Source organism: Melanaphis sacchari, unplaced genomic scaffold, assembly GCF_002803265.2.
Source record: "Melanaphis sacchari strain LSU unplaced genomic scaffold, SCAv2.0 Contig0_pilon_pilon, whole genome shotgun sequence".
In the NCBI taxonomy this organism is placed as follows: domain Eukaryota; kingdom Metazoa; phylum Arthropoda; class Insecta; order Hemiptera; family Aphididae; genus Melanaphis; species Melanaphis sacchari.
In genome coordinates this window covers 16,565,247-16,589,149 of record NW_020270366.1, presented here as the reverse complement: position 1 = coordinate 16,589,149, position 23,903 = coordinate 16,565,247, and the positions used below count along the sequence as shown (strand labels likewise).

Below are 23,903 nucleotides of genomic sequence, written 5' to 3'. Positions count from 1 at the left end.
TTTATAATTAATTAGAATTTTATAATTTGTAAAAATCGTTAGAAAACTTATTATAACTATATTAAGTTAAAAGCTATTAATATTTATTAATTTATACTTTATTTATATCCATTATCAAGGGCATTGGTCTTAATAACCATTTTTACCATACAAATATTGAAAATGAAAATGAAGTAAAAATATTGTTAGCACGATTTAGTATGATTATACTATGTTGAGTAGTCTTAAATGTGCTTAATATTTTAAATTTTAAATGTATATTACCTTAATGTCAGTATTGAAATCATTGAATAAATAACAAAATATATATATTACTACTGCATTAGTTTTCAGGAAAATGCACTGTAAAATTGTGTTGTTATTCTGAGTTAATTATTTTTGAGGCAAACTTATTAGCTAAAAAATATATTATAGGATTTAAGTCCTAAATAGTATTCCTTGGTCACCTAATATAAAATACCTTGGTGTAATTTTGGACAGAAAACTAACTTGGAATCCACATATCACCTCCAAACTACAACAAGGCTAACAAAGGTTAAAATTTCTAACCTAAACCCATTGATCAACCGACAAACTGCTGGAAATGTTCTTTTATGTTATATAAGTAAATCGTATGACCGTTACTTCTATACGCAGCCCCTGTGTGGGGAAATTGTGCAAAAACCGACATACATAAAATACAAGTTTTCCAATCAAAAATTTTGAGAATAATTTCTAATGCTCTACGGTTTGTATGTAATGGCGCATTTCACAAAGACTTTCAGCTATCCACATTAACTGAGTACATAAAAAAAGTGGTAATTATCTTCTTAAACCACATCAATTCTGCTCACAGAGCAAAATATTATAGACTAAGTGACCCACCTCCTGTGCGCTGACTCAAGCGTGGACGCCCTTACGACTTGTTGTCATAACTATTATATGTCTTATATTTAATTTTCTTCTGATTTGTTAATATTTAAAAATTTAGTCGGTAGTATCTTGTATCATTAATATTTATTTTAACTATTACTAATTGTTATTTATTTTACAAATAATAAAAAAAAAAATATGTATTTGATTAACAATAAGTTAAGATGACATATGCCAGTAAAACTTTATTAAATAAAAAAATAAAAGTCCTCGATGATTGAGTCTGCGCTTACACCCATAAGTCGTTACTACTTTCAACGTGGATAAAAGAAGATTTTATGTTTTTATTTATTTTGAAGAATAAATCGTTTTCGATAATGCTATCAAGTTTTATACGAAAGCGTGTCATGTTGATACGAATTAAATGAAATTGTTTGATCTTTTAGTTTCATTGAAAACACGTTTATATACAAATTGAATTATCTATAATAATTTCTATCTTGTTTTTCCTTTAATAATGAATTTATTCAATTATGGTTTTTGGATAATTTCTAAATATATCAGGGCATGCATTTGGAAAAAAAAAAGTTGTAATACGTTATTTACAATTAAAATGTTTTACAAGTTTTGCGTTGATCGTTATTCAGAATTAAAACGTTATTCAACTTTTGCGTTAATTGTTATTGAGAATTAAATTTTTTAATATATTTTATACCTAATTAATAACTATTAAATGATTGGAAATTAATTATTTCTTTTAGTGATATATTATATACAACGTTTTGCGTTATGTTTTTTTTTATGATATATCATATATTTTGTTAACCGTTATGTTTTGTTTTGTGTTATTTAATTATTTATATTTATTGATTTTCGTTATAATTATGTTTACAAATTTTAATCAGTTTTTTCAAATAAAACGTTATAATTATAACGTTTGCAAGCTTTAGATATACTTATGGATCATATTTGGATTTTTTTTTTTATAATTCAAGTACGGTTCTGTGCATAATATATAAACTTGTTATTTCATATGTAAAACTTTCCTTTTTTACTGTAAATTTTCAAGCTGATATTTTTTTTTGATAATGGTATTGTATCTAAATTAAAATTTGAACAAGAAGTTTCTGAGTTATTACAATTTATATACGTATTAAGAAAAATAGTTTTATAAACTTATAAAATAAAATATGATATTTAATCTACTATTTATTATAATTGTACATTTTACGAATTATAAGATATTGAGGTTGATATGTATTATTAATCAATTTTTATGGATATAATATTATCCTTAGTATATAACTTTAAATAACTTCAAGACTACTTATTCAAATTTTGATTTAGATATAAAAACGTTTTAAAAAAAAGCCATATATCTTACTATTTACACGAAAAAAATGAACGATTCTCGTTTAATTAAAGATATAAATGGATATCGTCACGGGATACTCTTTACATAGTATAAAAATCTAAGCGTTTTAAAATGTTACGGTTTTTAGTATACTTTCAAATATTCATAGTTAGAATACATTTGTTATGAAAATGAAATTAATGAGGGTGCGAATGATCGTTGAACCACTCTGTATAACTCATAAATAAAAATAAACAATATTTAATTTAAAGTCAGCAGAATAGATACAGAATTACGTATAAAATGCCCGTAATGAAGGGATCTACTGTTGGATTTTTAATCCGTGTTGGTACGTGTCGGAACAATACTATTTTGTTACTAATAATATGACGTGTGTGTACCGTATTATAACCGGCTAAATGGTACGCGAAAAATGTTTGTTTTCCTCATACTTGGATTAGTAAACGCATGTAGTATACACAATGTTATAATAACTGTAGTCGTAACGTACTAATTATCTTGAACATGAAACCCCATTAAAATGTTTATCACAACATCTTTAAACGATTATATCGACATGTGTATTGTTGATCATAAGTTTTAGTTCGTAATTTGAAATGTAATACAGATTTTACTTGCGAAAAAAGTGTCTTAAAAGTTTTTATCACAGTAACTCCTCGATTATTGATATCTATAGAGTTATGTAGCTAAATTGTTTGTTAAACTATAATGTTCTGAGCTTTCTTATTGAACAGTTATAACAACAACAACAACAACAACAACAATATAATAATAATAATAATAGTGATAATAATGATAATAAATAATTTTTGACTTATCCAATTATAATAATTTACCAATGAAGGATGAATATCACATAATACAATGTTAAATAAACTAATTATTAATGTAGGTACTAACTAAATACATGAAGTATAGTAAATGATTTTTAAATAGTATTAAAAAAAATCAGATTTAAAAATATAATATTGCTATGTACTTGATAACCATAGTGATCATATCGATCTAAATTAGTAATTACCTATACGAGCATAGGCATATTACTACAAAACTAACGTTTTACAATATTCATGTATAAAGCACGTGTCAGATTTTTTTTTTTTAGTTCGATGACGTTTTGTTGTATATTTGTCAAATTAATTTAAGTTTATATAGATTTATAGTGACTTAAAAAAAATACTCAAAACTTTTGATCGAAACTTTTTGTAATTTATTGTCCCCATAACGGCTGTTTACGATTTGTAAAAAGGTGTACAGATCATTGTGTGATTCGCTACAAATACTTTTAAACATTGAGTTGACTTCGAGTTTAATAACTATAATAATATTTACGTTTTATGTTCATAAACAAATCTTTTTGGACTTTATGCTGTATACATATTTAATATATTTTAAGTTCAGTGAAGCGTTACAGTGATAAATATTTTTTGAAAATACGACACACATCATTGTAAATAATATTATCATAGGGTTTTATTGTTCATGTTTATAAGTATTAAATATATTATTGTGTAATTTATATTCAAAATAAATTGTGAAAATTTTAGTTTATAAGAAATTTTGTACCGTTTGCTATCTATCAAATATATAATATGATTATATAAGGGACCTCTGGCAATAAGTCCTGAAGAAGTTGAAAAACGACAATAACGAAACTTGTCTACTTTATGTGCAATATAAATTTTAAATATCTCACGATATACAAAAAATCTTTTAGGGGTGTCGAAGGAGATATTTTCTATTAATTAATTGTACTTTTGTAAGTCGTGTTATACGATTTAAAATTAAATACATTCTATTTCGTTTATACAAAGTGAGTTTTATTTCATGTCTTTGATTTAAAATAATGATACCTATATAATGTTTCTAAAAGGATAAATTGTTCATTCGAATGATATGATTTATTTTTAATATTTTCTTGCAGTGAGCTCTCAAATCCAATTGCATATTATCTTTTATTTTTATTATTCCGTATTGTACCACTGAGTTTTCTGACCCTTATGTACTATACAATTCCTTCGGGTTTTATACTGAATTGCACTATATAGTTAATAGAGTGTTTGCAATTTAAACTTTACACATTATGTTCTTGTTGTATCTTAGCTTAAAAATATGATTTTTTAAAATTGTTTTTTCTCAAAATTACTATAGCAAGTAACTTGTATTTAAATATATAAACTACTCAATCAATTAAATATAATTAAATGTGATTTTTTGACATCATTTAACTAATTTGTATTATACCTAAAAAATATTAAATTTTTGTTCATAACAAGAATATAATTTTTTTACCTCATATATATGAATATTGACAAAGTTTTAGTTTTTTTCGTTAAATAATCAATCATATTATCTGTTATAGGTATAGCCTTATAAAACAATTTTAGTTTTTGATTTTAATAACTTAATTTAATTATTAATTAAAATACGTCTTATTAAAATATGTATATACATTATATATATATATAATCCACATATCATAAGTGAAAAGTTTTTAAAGTACCGAATGACAAATAAGTTTACAAGAAAAATTTATCGTAAAAGTTGGAAAAATTTGAAAGACATATATTTCAACTGTCAATTTTTTTCTGTTTTATACGATAAATTAGAATGGCCAGAATTTATATGCTTTAAAATCCTAAAAAATATGCATAATAATATATGCATTTATATGCTCTTATTTTATAGAAATATACCCTATAAAATAAAAAGTATGCGAAAAGATTGATTAAAAATGTCTTTTATCATCATTAAATATAAATAAAGAAAATCGAATGAAAGTTTGCGCACTCGGATCACGACAAACATGACTAATGTATGATTTACAAAAACTTTCTCAATAACAGATTAGGTACTATTTGTTCGAATAGGTCTCAGGTAAGTTAACAAAACGACTTCGTCAAATTACATGGACTATAAATATAACTTCGAATACGTTATTTTAATTAAAATAAATTAATTATCACATATTATGTAATAAAAAATATCGTAAAATATAGAAATATGCAGTACATGTCAAAAAATGACGAAATATGCAAAAATATGCAAAATGAAACTTTATATTTCGGATCTATTGGTTACAAATCAAACTTAAAGTTTACCTAGATATTTTTTGGACTGTTCAGAAAAATCAGGCAAATGCACATAAATCCAGGCCCTAAACTTATGATTAATATTTAACGTCGAATAAAATATTTTTGTAAAGTCGATACTTATGTTAATAAAAATATAATATATAATTTATATTTAATATTTATTGAGTTAGACAGATAATAATTTTTACTTTGTATTAGACATTTAGAGTGTTGTGCGTTATACCTATTGTTAACAAATTATGAATCACTAAATAAAACTTTTATTTCAATTTATGTATAAGTTGGGAGTTTGACTTGTAATTTACATACTTTGCACGTCTGACTCACCGCAAACGTTTTGTACGTGCATTGCAAACATATATAGAGCGACGTCTGCTAAACCATCGATTTTCTTATTTTAAACTTCGTAGTTATGTCAAAAATTGCCAAAAATATTTACGATATAATATATACGTATATTTGATGGTATATACGTTTATGTACATCAATGGTTATCATACGACCAATCACGTCAAGAAAAAATACCAAGGACTATTATTAGGTAAAATTTAACGCAGAATCACGTAGCATATTATACAACAGAAGTTTTTAGTAAATCAAATATTATATGACTGCTATGAGAATTCGGTTGATTTATATCAAATATCAATATATATTATTTGTAAAACCAACACGTATTGAATGTCAAAAATAGAAAAAAACTGTATATTCATAATATTTAAAAGATCACAGTGAAACGTTAATTATACATTAACAATATTTAATATACATTATTAACTTTGGATTACTATATATTGTTTCAATGAATATCGATTTAGGCCAGCTATTTTTATTGCCGTAATATGGCATTTAATTCCATTCTTTCATCATATTTAATTAATTATTTTGCTATCATAATATTATTTATTATTTTTGTGTTTTACTGAACGAATTTTAAAATTTATAAAAAAATAAGATAAAGTAACTTTTTGATTTTTCTTTATGACAAAATCCACTTTAATGTTTCTGTTTATTACAAGCATACGTTTTGAGTGACTATAAATAATAAACATGCATTTATTTAAAAATTCGAAATGTATAATATTATATTCAATGTAGATACTGATAATTTTGTTGTAATTATTTAAAATAAACTTGTGAAATAGTTTTTATATTTTTACTATTAATTTTTTCTTTTTAACTTTCAATACATGTTTTTGTAAAATAAGCTTAGGTAATTTAAAAAAAACAATTTTAGAGATACTTCGTTTTATATTGTATAACGAATTTCACAGTCGAACTTCGAATATTATATTGTCAATAGTGAAGTGAACTTGGTCTGTTATACTACTATGACCGTTATAAAAATATTCAAGTTACAATAATAAAGTGGTGGAAACGATTCGTTGTTGCAGTTATAGCCAATGAAGTGACATGGAAAAGCAAACTTTGCAATTTTTTTATCGGCTGATTAGGATATAGAGGATTGATAACCACATCACAAAAAACTATAACTTAATTTACAAAAACTTGCCGGAATTAGCAATGATTGAAAATAAGTACTACTAATGATAATGTTTACCGTATTCTAAATGGTAACCACAGAAACTATGCCTACTTATATTCATGGTACGAAAAAATATCTAGACTTTGTAATACAATGCGTGTGTTATTTATTTAAATACTAAAGTTTTTTATTCTATGTGTGCGTGTGTGATTTTTTTTTTAGGATACTGAAACAATGTTTTTATTGTTCCATTCAAATAACTAACTAAATTTTAACAATTTTGGTTTAGTGCTTTGGAGTTACATTTATTTTTAAACCATAAATTGTTAAACCGAAGCGATGTAATTCAAAGTTTTAAATTAATGGTAACAAAATGAAAACTAAAAAATTTCAATATAGTAATTTAAAAAAATTACTTTTTACCTCTTTAGTTTTATTAATTTAATCTGCAATTCATTTTTAGTATAGTTAGTCAATGGGAGAACTCTGTCACAATATCAATGATATTACACATATTATGTTTTATGTAGCACGCCGTATACATGTTAAAACTGTGTTACAGCGAAATGGTTATCTTTAGCGTGATCGTAAAGTAGAACAAGAAAAGAACCCTATTTTATTTCATATTTTATGCCGAGCTGTATTGAGAAACCCCTTTGTATTGCACGCAGGTAGTAAATTTTCAATGGATAGCCGTCAAGGTAGCCCAAAGGGGAACAATAACTATCTTTATTTCAAAACACCACTAGAATAAATAATATTATGATATATTTTGTAGAATTTATATTTCTGAATTTTTAATTGTAATGATAAAATAATAACTGAAAAATTTAGATAACATACCTAAAATCCGTCGTTCAATTATATTTTTTTACTTCAATGATATTTAAATTAATTATAATTGAATAATAAGCTTTTTTATACTGTCTTTTCATTTGTGTAAGCTAGGTATGAATACATATTACTGTACAATAAATACTTAATAGAAATAGGTTAAGTGGTTTAATAATATTTATAAACAGATAGATTCTTTTAAAGCACCCGAAAAAAGTTTAAACGTTTTGGGAAATATTTTAAAATTTATGGCACAGATATTCCTAAAAGTTCATTACTCCACTTATCTAAGTTAAATATATATTATACGTTTTATATCTAATTCACTATTCCTAAATTTGATTTTTGTAAAATTTATTATAGAAATAAAAAATAATGAAAATACATTTTTTTTAAATGTTGTTTTATTAACTACTTATGACTTAAAAATTATCTTAAATAAATATTTCAATAAACGTTAGAAACAATTCATGAAAACAACTGCTTACTTTTAAGAGAAACGCTAAAGTTGAATGTACCTATATTCAAGTGCTATTTACAAATTTATTTTTAGCATTAATTTCAATAAAATGAACTATAATTATAATAGATTAGCATAATATGTTGTTTGCTGAATTTTCGAATATTGACAATGAAAAATTATCTAATAAGATTTTAATATCCAGGTCGACAATTATTTTGAAAAAAAATTGAGTCCAGATCAAATAAAAAATCATTAAAAGAATAAAAGAAGAAAAATTACACTGTTGATTATTAAATCATAGATCATTTAGTTATCCGATAAAACTTAAAAATGAACTGTGAAAGGTGCAGAGTTACAATATATTATAATATTTTTTGAAGGTTTATATTATTAATCAGTGATTTCCGTGTATGATTAAAATTTTAACAGTATGAAAACTACGAATTGGGTCTCGTTTCGTTTGTATTAAGGTACCTAATATCTTTGTATACATCATGTGTGTTATTAAAGTATGGAATTTATTATTCGAAAAGTTGAAAAGTTTATAAAGTTGTCTAGACATCGTTATTATAAGTTTAATGATGATGTTTATGGGCGTGTGATGGACAAAATGTATTGAGTTAAAAAAAATTTATCATATTTTTGTCCAAAGGTTAAAATATGTACTGTTATCTTTAGTACCTACATTTCCTACATACGAGTATATGATAAGATTTAATGTTAGTTTTTATACTGTAATTGATCTAAAATTAAAAAAAAAAAAACAAAATTTTAATAAATAATTTCTTTTTTTGAGTGATAAATACATATGAATTTATGATGTTTAAAATATATTATGTTGAAGTATATGTGTATAATATTTGTTCTTTTTTTTCAATCGGCATGTTTGACCGTGTAAATTTTATTGTTATTGGAGTTGAAGGACTGTAAATATTTTTAGTATCAAATGGAAAAATGACGGGTTTGTAATTTAACTATAAAAGTAATGCTATTATATACGTTTAGCCGTGATGGTACCTATATTATATTATGTATGTATTTTTTTTCAACCCGGTTTATTAGATATTTATTTACATATACATATAATATAGCTGTCAATGTATAATAATTTATGTTCAAAATCTATACTTCCAATGATATTCATCCAACAAAGGTTTTTTAAATTATAAATTTCGAGTTATTTTCAATGTGCGATTTCCTCAAATTACATATATTGTCAATGGGTTAATAACAACGCATACGCAGCACATGCATAGAACGTGATTAAGTATTATATTTTCATCAGATAATTGATTTTGAACTGTTTAAATATAATCGGAAAAATAAAAAATTTTGCATTTACAGTTGGAATATTAAATTATATACTTTATGAATACCTAATTTCTCGTTTTAATTATTCATAATGTATACAAATGTAAAATACAGTAAAAAGAAGCGTTACTAAATAAATCTATTTTTAAAATTTGATTAGGTAAACTTAATAAATATTTTTCTTTTTTATTTAATGGAATAATAACTTTTATTATTTTTTTTGTATGGATAAAATAAGTAGAATCGAATTGTAATTGGTTTTTATTTTTCATGTGTTTATACTGAAAATAAGAAAAAATTGTATATTATGTTAAAGAATTATTATCTAATTATCTTTATTTTTAATAAAATATTTGAATAAACGATATTTAAATTTCTCTTGTTTAATGATTTGTTTTAGATAGTTATTTACCAAAGAATATAATTGGATATGATTAACTATCCTTATAGAAAATCAACGAGCTATGTTCAAATTTTAAAATATGTAAAAATATGCACAGTAAATTAGTGTTTGCAATGTTTTTGTTAATTTAACGTGTTCGAGGAAAATATCATTACTTTATTTTTATATGACATATGACCTGAATAATTTTAAACTTTATTTTACTATAGTATTATGTTTACTTAATATTATATTAGATTGATTATTTAATATTAAAATTATTAAAAAGTAAAGTTCCAGAAGAGTAAGTAAATATCATAATAGCATAGGTAAATACTGTAACACGTTATCATTAAATTATTTTATAATACGTATATATTATTTGATAAATTATCAAGAACAATTAAAATAACTATGTAATTTGGTTTTATATTTTTTATGGATTTTTAAAATTATTTCTTTTCATTCATCAACAATCATCACGATATTATTTTAATAAAAATTGATTATTGAACAACCTAAAAAATTAGTGTTTTATTATAGTAAAAAAATGAAACATTAGTCTAAACATATTTTGCTTTTCTATTAATTTAAAGTTTTTACTCTTAACTCGGAAAACGCATTCAACGAATTTCTAATAGGGTGAGTGGTTTTATATTTGATAAGTCATTACGTTCAAAACCGATTTTAAATAGATGCCATAGTAAACCCAAAAATGGTCATGATTTACTGCTCCACAGTAGGTAAAACTGTTGCGAAACTAAAAAAAAAACAAACAAAAGTACTTTTTTAAAGTACGGTATACGTTCGATTTATAATCTATAAAATACCGGATAAAATGTTTTGAGTTTTTTTTTATTTATCTAAATAGATTAAACAGAATAGATTATTTAATAAATATTCAAGCCACTAGAAATAAACAATTTAATTAAATATTAGTTAATAAGTTTTATTCTAAATTTATATAAATAGGTATATAATAATAATATAATTTTATGCGCTGGGCTTCTACATAAGTTATTTAGTTGCTTACAGTGAGGTCTTGCCTTTCTTTATGAAACATTAAAATTAAATAAATATTGAGAAGGCGCTTAAATTGTCGTTGTTAATCATTGATTTAAATATTTATATTTATTGGTCTTAATTTAATTTTATTATATCTACATTACAGTATTGTATATAATGTGGAAAAGAAACGCTTTTAGAATCTGAGACGCCACGCCGCTAGGTAGTAATTCTTAATATAATAATAAAAAAGTATTTTTTGTTCTAATGAATAAATATTTAACTAAATTATAAGGAATAAAAAATATATATTTTATGGATTTTTTTTTATTACATAATGTCTTTATATTATAGTAATTTTCAAAAAATTTTATTTAACATAATAGATTTAAATAACATTACTTTAAAAAGTTAAATAAACAATCTAACGAACTATTTAATAAAATTATTATATTTATAATATTCATATAAAATATTTTTTTCAAATCATAAAGAATTTAAATAAAAATATTTTAATCATGAACACAATATTAATACATTTTGATGTAACTTAAGTACGTTTAATTTATAATTGATTTAAAGAAAAAGAGAGAAAAAATTTAGATATAATTAAGTTATGATGTTAGATAAGGTTGATTGCTTAGGTTTTACCTAAACTCAAATTATTTATTATTTTTATTTTTCTGGGGGTTTTTTTATTGTATTTGTTAAAATAGACAGTATTTGTTTATAATGTGAGTAACCATTTGATTTTTTATCGTCTGATGCTAAATAACTACAATATAGTTACTATTTGAAAAAAAAAAAACGGAGAAATATGGTAGGGCTAGTATGGCATACCATATAATTTTATGGCAGTATAATTTAATTGTTTTTCACTTTATGGTTTTTATGATTTATTTCTGACTATATGTGACGTTATAAATAATAAATTTATAATATGTATTGTAATAAATAATAAAAAAAGCTAATAATACTAAAAAAAAAAAAAAATTGATTATTATTATATTTTATAACAAAATTTGACACTAAATAATGGTTTAAAAATCCCATAATTTCTGAAAGTACATTATTTATACCTTCCTATCAACATTCTACAAGTTAAAAAATGAAAATGAATCATCTATAATGATATACTTATGTATATAAATCCCAATGAATCAAGTTTTGGTAACTATACACCTATTGTGATACTACTATTATTTATAACTCAATTTTTTCAGTTGTCAATTTTATGTAAAGTATTATACTATAATATTTAAAATTTTAAGTACTGGCACTATTTGATTAAAAAACACGATGTATGTATAATACAGTTATTTAAATATTAAAGAAATGTTGGTTTTAGTAACTAATGATCGAAATATCATAATACATATAAGGTATATTGCATTGTCTTGATACTACTCGTATGCGTAAAAATATAAAGCAGGTATTTATATTTACAACGATGTAAGATTATTATTAATTTGCAATGACTTTACTTAAAATATCATACCGGTTTTGTTTAAATTGTAATGGATGTATACCCATGTTTGAACAACATTGATCGTTTGAACAACTAAACATAATGGTATGTTCATGGATCTGATATTTATGAAAATATATTTGTTAATCAAAATTGATTATGTTCTGCTTTTATTTTACTTTTAAAGTGTTATTAACTGTAATGCACAAACCATTAGAGATACAATTATACTAAAAGAATAATTGAATTGTTAAAAAAGTAATCAAGTTTAAAGTCTAAACGAATTATAAAATTATACGAATTGGGGTTTTCGGAGGGTTGGTTTAGTCTTTGTAGACCATCAGGCGAAGCAATATCGTTAATTATTATTATTATCAAAATGATTTTTCAGATTAAAAATAATTATACGTTAAATAATATAAATTTAAAAATTACCAAAAATATTACTCCGAGCAGTCGTTTTACAAATAACTTATTATTTATTAATATTAAATAATGTTTACGAAAATCTAAATAAAGAAAAATTTATTGTAATCAATAGTTTATTTAATCATAGTATTTCGAGCTCGCATGTCGATGTTTATGACCCATATACCTATTATTGTTTAACTTTTGGAAAAGTTGGTCTTTGTGTATGAATATTGTAAAGGTAAGAACATATTATTACTTCAAATTCCCTGACGCTCGAAAGATAACATAAGAAAATAATATATATATATATATATATATATATATTATTTTTCCATGTTTTATGATTTGAATCAACTCAAAAATATTCATTTTGATGATTTTTTATCGAGAGGAAGAAAAACTTTCTAAAAATTGTCCATATCACAGAATTTCATAACCGATGTTTCATAACCAAATTTATTATCTCAGAATATGTGACAACGCATTAGAATTGTTTGAAAATATAATATTAAACATTGAAACATGTAGGTATAATTTCACTAAAAAAAAAATAATGGTTATTTTTTAAATAAAATATATATAATTTTTTTTAACATTAAATAATAGTACTTAGTATATTAGGTATCACGTAATTGTGTTTAATGTTTGTTATAATTTAATTTTAATTCCTTATAAATATAATTAATTAAATTAAAATACGATGTTTATAAAGATCTAATGCTTATAGGTTATAGACTTAATTTTAGTTTTTAAAATTGTGGAGGTTTTTTTGTTTTCCTAGTATAATATTGTGTATGTATCATATTAAATATTGAAACTTATCTAAACGAGACCATTTTAGGGTTATTAAAATAGAATTTAATTTTTTTTAACGTGACTACCGATGATTATCGAATATTGCGATCAAGTTATCGAGACTATGTATATTTACACGTTATTATGTAAGTCTTCTCGTAGAATGAAATTTTTATTTTTTTACATTTTATTTTTACGGAAAGACTTATGTATTAAATTAATATATTCGATAGATACGAGTATAATATCATCACAATTCACTTTACTACCAAATTTATGAATGTAGAGAGTAATAGAGAGTATAAAAAATAAGACTGCATTTACACTGTTATTATATTTGTATTGATTATCGTATTTTAATATGTTTTATTTTTATGAAAATGCAAATCTGGAATTTTCCAACAAACGAGAAAGATGCCTTGATGTTCTTTCAAGAAAGTGTGCTTTACTGAAAAAAAGAGTGTGTGGGTCCGGTTACAAAGCAAAATTGTAGTTTGGAAAACAGATTTTTTGGAAATACAATATTAAATTTTGTCAAAGAAAGGTTAACATTCGTGCTGGGAATTGGTTTGTTGGTAGTCGTATTTTCTTTGTGTATGCATTGCGCTTTATGTATTGTTGGTCAGAAGAACTGATTTTTATAACAACTTAATATTTGTGGTAATACTTCTGTAGACTGAAATAATAATATGCATGAATTGTGTGTGTTAAGCTTAAAAAATAAAAATAAAAAAAATCAATGGCCCAGAAAAAATTGTTGAAATTACAGAGCGTAAAAATAATGCTGAACAAATTTTATCTCAACAATAGATTTTTGAAAGTCTATGTTGAGAGGGTTAAAAATAATGCTTTTGAGTCGAGGTTAAAGATAGGACTGCATTTACACTATTAGATGTAATAATAATATAATACTAAGGTAGGCATAACCATTTATTTTGATTGTTGGCGTGGTTATAAAATAAAAGGAGCAGAAAAGGCTGATATCAATCACAGTATTTAACCACACATACAATTTTAAATATCCAATAGCTGATGTTCACATACAGAATACTGAACGGTTAAGGGGATTAGTTAAATGGCAAAACAAAAAATATAGGGGAACTTTTTGTCAGCATCTCGATAGGTAAGCTATTCGGTTGAGTTTATGTGGCGTCAAGCTCTTCAAATGGATGATCGTTTCATCGAAATACTAACCAACATAATATTACAATATTTTCCACCTCGTGTAAATTATTATTTTTATAAATTACATAACATTTTATTTTATTTTTATATTTAAATCAATATTATATTATATTTTAACCATTGTTGGTATTTGTGATAAGCAAAAAATACTTAAAAAAAAAAAAATTATATGAGTGTTTACCACTCATATATTTGTATTATACTAGCTTTTTAAAATGAAACTGAATATTTTTTATATAAAATGTACTCATGTAAATAAAAAAAAAAACAATGTTGTGAAGTATAAATTATTGTTAGGTACCTACTACCTGCTGATATCTGTTATTGTTTTATTAAATTTATTTATAGTAAGTTGGTGATAATTAAAAAAATTACAATGCAGATTATGTATTATTAAGTACTATTATGGCTCCAATTAGTTGACTATTATTATTTTTAAGGTATTAAATATTGTTTTGTCTGTCTGTTTTGTTTCAGTTACTATAAATGAATGTGATTTTTTTAAATAAAAATACGCCAATGTTGATTTAAATTAGATAAAATGTAATATGTTAATTTTACGTGCATAAGTTATATTTCTATAAAAATGAGTATAGGGACATTAGAAAATGCATAAAGTTTTAGTCAATACTTTTAACTCATTTGTCAAACCTAATTATTAAGATACGTGAAAGTTAACAAGGTAATTCTAAATAAATATTTGAACTATTTTTTTACATCTTGTTTGCAGAGTTATTATCTACTTCAGTTTAATCCACTTTAATAAAGAAACGTTTTCAACAATATAAATTACTCTAATTATTTGAAGAGCGTATAGAATCTATGTAAAATAGTAAAATATTGCAATTTAAAAATGCTCGTTGGGTATAAAATATTATATTGTTAAGAACAATCTGATAAATAACAAATAATGTTATTATAATACATTGTAATTTATTATAAATATTGTAACTAATTATAATCTATAATCTAAATAATTGAAATTAATGATTTTGCAACTGAATTCATCTAAATATTGTTATATGTTTGTCATAGATAATTATATTATGGCATTAAAAAGTAATAACATTTTGTAAATTTAAAAATTATTGTCAATCGTAATGTATATATTTAGTTGTGAATACGAAACAGGGTAGGCGAAATAAAACCTTGTGGGAGGGGGAAGTGTTTATTCACTACATCATAGTTATTACTTGTCTATCTGACAGGGGCATTAGTGGTTATATCTAAGCCTTCATTTTTTTCTGGGTAACCGCAAATTCTTTATTTTTTTTTTTTACTAATGGGTTTTAAAAAAACTATTTTAAATATTTTTAATTTAATATTACGATTGCAACGTAATAGATAGAAGTTAGTTATTTTATTTATTTTTAAGTATTAATATGAAGATGTAATTTTTTTTTTAAATGTATCACGTATAGCATGAAGAAAATATTTGAGAAATAAAAATGTATTAGATCAGTATTTTTTGCTTTGAATTGCCAAAATTCTAAATACCTAATAAACTTATATTATTATACTTTGTTTATGTATACGACATGGGTGACTGCGCACGTAGAGCTCGATACATCTGCACGAATTTGCGGCGATAACACAACGGAAATCGTTAAGGGAAGCGTTATATCTTATTTTTTATGCAGCTCACGAAACCTAAAAAGACGTCCGCCGCAATAATAATGCAAAATGGGACAGATAGTAAAAATATATTATCTCCTCAGCCTTGGTTGGAGTGGGCTTTATATGCAGCAATAACAACAATGATATAATTATGGTGTTCCAGTCCCATGCAATGAAATCAGCGCGGGAAACGTAATATTATTTTAGAACGGATGCAGGCAAGGAGTGTTTATTTTACCGGGTTTGTGGGGTGACCAAATATATTCAGAATAGAATCAATTGGGTTCACAGCTGACCAAGTTGAACAAAGATTGAGTATAGTGCATAATTATAATATATTAATTGATATTATTACGTCGTCGTCTTGAGTGGGAATATTATTATTATTAGAGGCGACAGCGATGTTCCGGTCAAGGGATCATCCGATAATTTATTGAGAGAAAAGTCTGTGAATAATCCCTATCAAACTTATTAATATCAATTCTACGAGTATTGAATAGGTAAATATTTTTTTCTTTTCATTGAAAAAGATCGGAGGCTGTGACTTATCGCCCTTCTCAGAGTCCTAGAGTGGCGCAACTCGGGGGTACCAAGTGTGGTGCTTCAGTTAATATATTTTTTCTCATTTTACATTCTGATTTTATAATATTATTTACTATAATTGTAATGGATGATTAACATAACATAATTATCCTGTTATGGAATATTTTATTATTATACTACCGATCAACTACCAATCGTTTAAAAAAATAATTTGTATAGGTTACATTAAACAAATAAGTAATAAAGAAATATCTCTTAATATTTATAAATTCATACAAGTTGCGTTAACTATCAAGGTCAGTTAACTTAAATATGAATGCGGTTTTTCCTCAACACAAAGATTACAAAGTAAAATAAGAATTAATAAGTAAAAAATATGCATGGTAAAGCAACGTTTTGTAAAAATTAATCAAAAAGTTATATTTCCTAATCTAATATTATAGAATATTATGAAATAAAATTTAATTTCAATTAGAGCATTAAAATATTTAAAAATTTAGAGTATACTTCGTTATTAAATTATACATTTAAAGACATTTGCAGAATTTGTATAATTGGTTACGGAGAAGAGCGGTGATACGGTTTGCCGCGGGATTTGGTGTTCTCAAGGAAAGTGAAATAAAATATTTAAATATGCAAAAATTGAAAAAAAAATACAAAATCTAAGCGCCCTATAATTATGCAGGAACGTGGTAATCATTGTCGTTTGTAGTGAAAGTGAGAAGGATTTCAGTCATCAATTACGAGCATCTATATGTTTAGGAATATTTTTTAATAATTTTACAAGAAGTATGTCAATGATTGTCACTAGTGTTTATGAAAATGTTTTAACTAAAATGAGAATATTTTTGATATTTCTGGGTATTTCCATGAAAATTTAAAAGTAAATGATAAATCGAGATATTTATATATGTGTCATACTTTTATATGACATATTACAGCATAATTTATAAATAAAAACACATATATTATGATGTAGATAATGTATATGATGCCATTATGTAACATTTGCGTATAGTGTGTCACATGTTCTCGTTTGTGTGTTAAGTTAAATGTGTGCATACATTTTTTTCAGTTAATTAAAACTTTTTACAAATTAGGTTTTGGCCATTGGATAATTAAATGCAAATCGTTTGTTAAAAATGTAAAACAAACTATATGCTATTTGTAAAAATGATTTAAATAGTATTATGATACTAATGTTTAATTCAGGTGACATTTATTTTTGCAAATGAGTATGATCACGAATGACAAAAAAACAAAAATAAATGGAAAATTATGTATACGTATTTTTCCATGATTTGAAGAAAAAACCATTTTATCGAAAACTACGTAATGCGTTATAATATAATATTGTACGTACATTGAAATAATAATAATAATAACAATAACATTGTTAATGAAATGAAAATTAGTTTTAAAGGTTTTTTTAGCAAATAATAATAAAAAAATTAAATATATACATATATAATAATGATAAAGTATAGTAGGCACTTATATTATTCAATATGATTTCAAGTGAGCAGTGTCTAGTAGTGTTTTTGTTAAAGATTGTCAAAATACGAGTTTGTGAATAACTTAGGAGCAAGAAGAAAATGTAAAATAAGGACCATTAATGTGAAAATTGTGGCATTCCGTATTGTCATTGTAAATATTTGACGTTGCTTTTATTTACTTATTATTAATGTTTTTTTTTTTATGTCCTATGGATTTTCCAGACAATTAATTTCGTTTCTAAAGTATTGAGATGAATTTTTCTTTCAAAATTAAAATCTAATGTGTTTTTGAAATTTCAAAACATATTATGAAAATACAGAATTAATTTTAATTAAGTAAGTGGATAATAATTTTAATTACACATATTTACTCAAATTTGACGTAAATAATAAGAATTGTTTTATAAGCTAGAATTCAATACTTGGCGGAAATTTATACATAGGACATAATATTATTAATTTACGTATTGAACTATTGTAAAACGTTAGATGATAAATGTAATTATTCATCTGTTGTATAGTTTTGTGGGTTATTTATATATCATATAGTCAACAATAATAAATCACTGTACAAAAAAGTAACATGCAGCTTTGACATCTGGGTGATATGACGGGACAATTAAAATTAATTATTGCAGACCTATTCATGGATATATAATATACCTAATATATATTTTATTTAAAAATAATTTTCAACTCGGATTCGTACATAAAGCATCTCCGGTTAATTAGTAGTACAATAAAAATAATATTTTAGCGTGTGTGTTTGGTAATAAATAAAACCATATTATATAATATTCTCAATATTGCTTGTATCTAATTTATATGATAAAATAATAGAATTATAGAAATTTGAAAATCTGATTTAAAAAAAAAAAAATAAAAAAAAATAATTAATTTATTTAATACGTCTATATCAACCCGTATAATTAACTATACATATTACATATATTTTATGATAACCGAAATTCGTATTCACTTAATATTCATCGTTATTGTGAACGTTATAAAGTAAAAAAATATTTTTGATTATCGACCAGTCTCGATAAAATTTTAGACTTATTATATTATACTTATCATTTAGAAGCGAGAAGAATTTTTGTAGTGTTACATTTTTTAATAGTGAACTGTTGTTTTTTATTAAATTATTTGATATGCGCTTTTACAATATTTTTTTAACGATAGATAAGGGGTATAAATTTTATTAAGAAATAATAATATTAAAAAATATTCGAAGATTTAAATTTTACATGGTTATGCGTATACCCCAGAAGCATGAACAAATAAAATAACAATTACTAAAATGTCTGAAATATTGTTATACTAATATTCTGCACAAGAAAAAGTTATGACTTCAATAATTTAAAGTGCGTAACAAAATATCCGATTGTTTAAATTGCATACGTTTAGGTTATGAGAATAATATTCAATATTAAATTATTCTGAAAGTTAATGCGAATAAGCTTGTACATTTTTGCTTTTGTATAAAAATATGTAGGTAGTTATTTTTTAATTGTCATCGACACATTTTCCCTTGAATTTAGCATAGTACCTACATATTATTCTGTTAATTAGTTGATATCTAATACCCTTATTCTATTAAAATATTAAGTATTACTAAAAACTATTATTATTATTTAATTGTAATATTAAACTTATTTTCAGTAGGTATGTATCGTTACTATTTAAAAAAACATTATTATTGAATTATAATTACGTTTGTGAATCAAAATATAATATATTTATTTAAAAATTACAAATATAAGCAATGTGACATTTTCTCTAATCTTGTATTGATTTTTTAATCAAAGCAGATAATTGTTTTTATTTAAATGTTCAGTGATTATAAACTATGTACAAACACAACCAACTAAAAATACAATCAAAACTAAAAGGTACTTTGTTTACGCTAAAAGATAAAAAATATGCAGATGTAGATGCCTTAAACAAAATATTTAGTTTTTGAATTCTAATGTCTGCAGTAATATCATAAAAATTGATCTTTTTTGTACGGTCAAAGCTTTTACTTGAATGCAAATTTGACGACATCAAATAACTGAAAAGTTTTGGTAACTCAGCTAGTACCTGCTTATAGGTACTTTTATTCCTCTCCTCTTATTATTTTTAAGTACATTTTATTTTTAATATAACTTTTTGTATTTTGTAATGTTAGACAACACTAAATGTAATTCATTATATTATGTGGTAGTTTAAAATACAGTTGGAAACGAGCTATATTGTGTGATGGTTAAGTTTTTAACGAGTTCGTTTAAATGATTCTATGGTTTGTGTGGTGTGTATTTTTAACTGTGTTTATTTTTCATTTTCTAGTTCATGTTTAAAGAAACAGTCATGAATTTTATGTAAATTTGTCAAATTTAATCTTTGGAATAACTTGCTGAAAAAAAAACTTTAGTTTCCATTTAGATTTTGACTTTATTTTTATATAATCATAATTTGATTAACATTGTACAGGTTATTATACATTGAACCTCTGATTTTAAAAATAAATTGCCTTTTAAATATTGGCAATATCGTACAATTTTTTAATCATTAAGTACGTAATAGGCTAATGTTTAGAAGTATTTGAGTTAAGAGCAGGATATATTTTAAAACAATTATAGTAAGTCCGTATCGTTTCTAACTTAAATTGTAATTAATGTTTGTCATTTGTATTGATAATTGATACTTTAACTGTAGTTTGTTATATGTACATTGTACTTAAACTTTTACTAATATCTACATGTATTAAATAACTTCATACGAATCAAGTCCTAAAACTAAATAAATTGAATTTTAGCGAATAAAATTGACTGATTCATAGAAAATTTTTTTTATCTTTGTTCATATAAAAAATTTGAGAATTCAAAATAATATTATGAACGTTATTAGCCTTTACTGCAGGTAACTCAGGTATATTGAGGAACATTACCAAGCGACAACATTTTTCTGTTAAATTTAAGCTATCATTAAAATTTGTATTAAGCTCTGTATTTGCTTAGTCTATCAAAAATAATAATTATTTATGAACAATGATAAGTAATATGATAAATCTTAAACTTGCTTATCACATATTCATATACCATTACAAAAACCAGCATTAAATTTGGATTCAGAATTTTAAATTTGAGTCTCAAATTAGGTTTTAAATATTGGATTCAATTTGAATGTACCTACTATGATACAGATTATTACTAAGAGTTGTATATAAAGATAGTTAAAAAAAAAAAAAAAAAAAAAATAATCAATCATAAATTTTTTGGTAAATAATATTATACCACGATAAGGTATTTACTACGTGCAAACACGCCCAACTGATTTCTTTAAATATTTTTTTAATAATTCTAATAAGTACATAACATTAAGTACAATTAATGAAAAATTGACTATGATTGAATAATTAAAATTAAAGTTTAATCAAATAAATTTGAATGATCTTGTGTAGCAATTGTTCATTTTATATATTTAACAAATTTTAAAGTTATTCAATTTAAAATAATTATTGGTTGGTGTAAAAGTAGATCTATATTTTTTGATCCAAGGTAAATAAGAAGCTACTTTTCAGATAGTAAAAATGTTTTTATTTCAAAAAACGTATATCGGAAATAATGTAATTCAAACCACTCGATGCTTATATAATATATAATGATACGAAAAATGGAATAATAAACGAGGATAAAATAAATAAGTTTAAGCAAATAAATGCATGACAAAATAATTGGGAAGAATAATATGACATGCGTATTGGCACTTGTATTATACAATTTAAAAAAATAAAAATAATATTTAATTTGACAGCGACTTTGTGACAGACAAATTATAGAAATGAATAGAGCAATGCTTGTATAAATGATGATTGAAATAGATGGTAAAGTTGATAACAAGCATAGAAAACATGTTTATATAAGTACATAGGTATATTTGCTAATATTTTCAGTGAAACACATAACACATATCTTATACTAACACGTAAAAGTAATGACGCGTTTATGATTAAGCATTTAAAGTTCAGAACACGATTTACAACTGAGAAGGGAGATAGAGATCAGAGTCCATCTTACTTGAATGTGACGACTGATAACGAACGACGTTTGTATTATATATAACGCGCAGCCCAGAAGCTTTGCATGATTAAATTAAATTTAATACGCTAGCGGTGTTTTTATGTCTTTAGGCTGGCAGAGGAGAGTGAAAAAAATATGTGTTATTAGTATGATTTCGACTTTTTATTTAAGATATAAAAATAAGGATTTTTAAGAACCATGAATATTTTTTAACTAAAGTATGAAATTCATAAGCCCACCGGGAGGATTGCCGTGTCGCCCCCTCCCCATCAGGAACGTGTCCGGCTCATCCAAAATAGTGGCTCACCCGAAGCACGTTGAACGTCCGCTTTTTTCATTCGGTACGGTCAATTTATTCTGAACTGTCAGTCAACATCCTGTTCTAATTGGTGCATTTTGGTGTTAAGTGACACGTCATTTTTCACAGTTTATTTTGTATACAACAACCAGGTATGGCAGTTATGACGGTAACTATTGGTAAGTTTACAGTGGTTTAAATGAAGGGTTTATTTAAGCTACAGTATGTTATACGCAAAAAAATACCTATCTATAAATTTTAGATAAAACTTTATTATTATTATAAAGTATTTATTATGTTTTAGAACTTTAATGATTACTATTAATTTACTTCAGTATTAGATATTTTAATCGTACTATTTTTTTTACTGTTTACTGAAAAAAAAATCTGTCAATTCTATTGGTAATTACTTAATTCAACGCATAAATTGCATTAATCTAGATAAATACTATACGTAAAGAATTTAAAAAATAGCTTTATTTATTGTAAGTCGTTGTCTGAAAGTTAAATATTCATATTATATGTTTAAAATATACTACCAAAATAAACAATATAACGGTATTCGTATATTATGTTTTTAATATTTATAATTAATAATTATTTTGTATAACAAGATACCTAACTTAAATATATCATAACATTTAAGATAGGTTTTTGTAAAACTAATTATTGTATATAAACTATTTGTTAAAACAGTTTCATGAAGTTAGTTGTTAGAATAGGGGCTACGCGATATTAAAAAATAACAGTGGCTTAGCTGACCTCCCAAAAACTCACTACTGGATCAATTCCTGTTTCCGGTGAATTGTATATAAGATAGAAGTAAAAATAGTTAAAATTTGTCATGAACAAACGAATTCAGTTGTTATTGTCTTAACGAAGGAAACACTTTTTTTTTATGTTTTTGAAAACTACGATTTTCCATTCAAACCATAAGATTCAAATGTTTGGTGGATTTATTTTTTCCGTAGTCTGTGAAACTATTATATTAGGTAAGAAAGTGAAAAACGAAAATATATATATATTTATATGTGTATCTACTTATTGATGTAACAAAAACAAGAGCGAAATGTGTTTTTCTTCTCAATTTGACTTAACAATTTCAGCTTGGACAATTGGAAGTTTGTTGTCCAGCCCGTGTGTTATATAACGATTGCAAACATCTAAAAACAATAAAGACGGAACCAACATCTGATATTATTATAGTTTTTATTTGCTCGTTT

At 24.0% G+C, this 23,903-nt stretch overlaps 1 protein-coding gene across 4 annotated transcripts in view; it reads right to left on the bottom strand.

Moving 5' to 3' along the window:
• Positions 1-23,903, bottom strand: part of LOC112603592 (leucine-rich repeats and immunoglobulin-like domains protein 2) — a 118,126-nt gene that overhangs the window by 27,019 nt on the left and 67,204 nt on the right. The gene's annotated exons all lie outside the window — the stretch shown is intronic.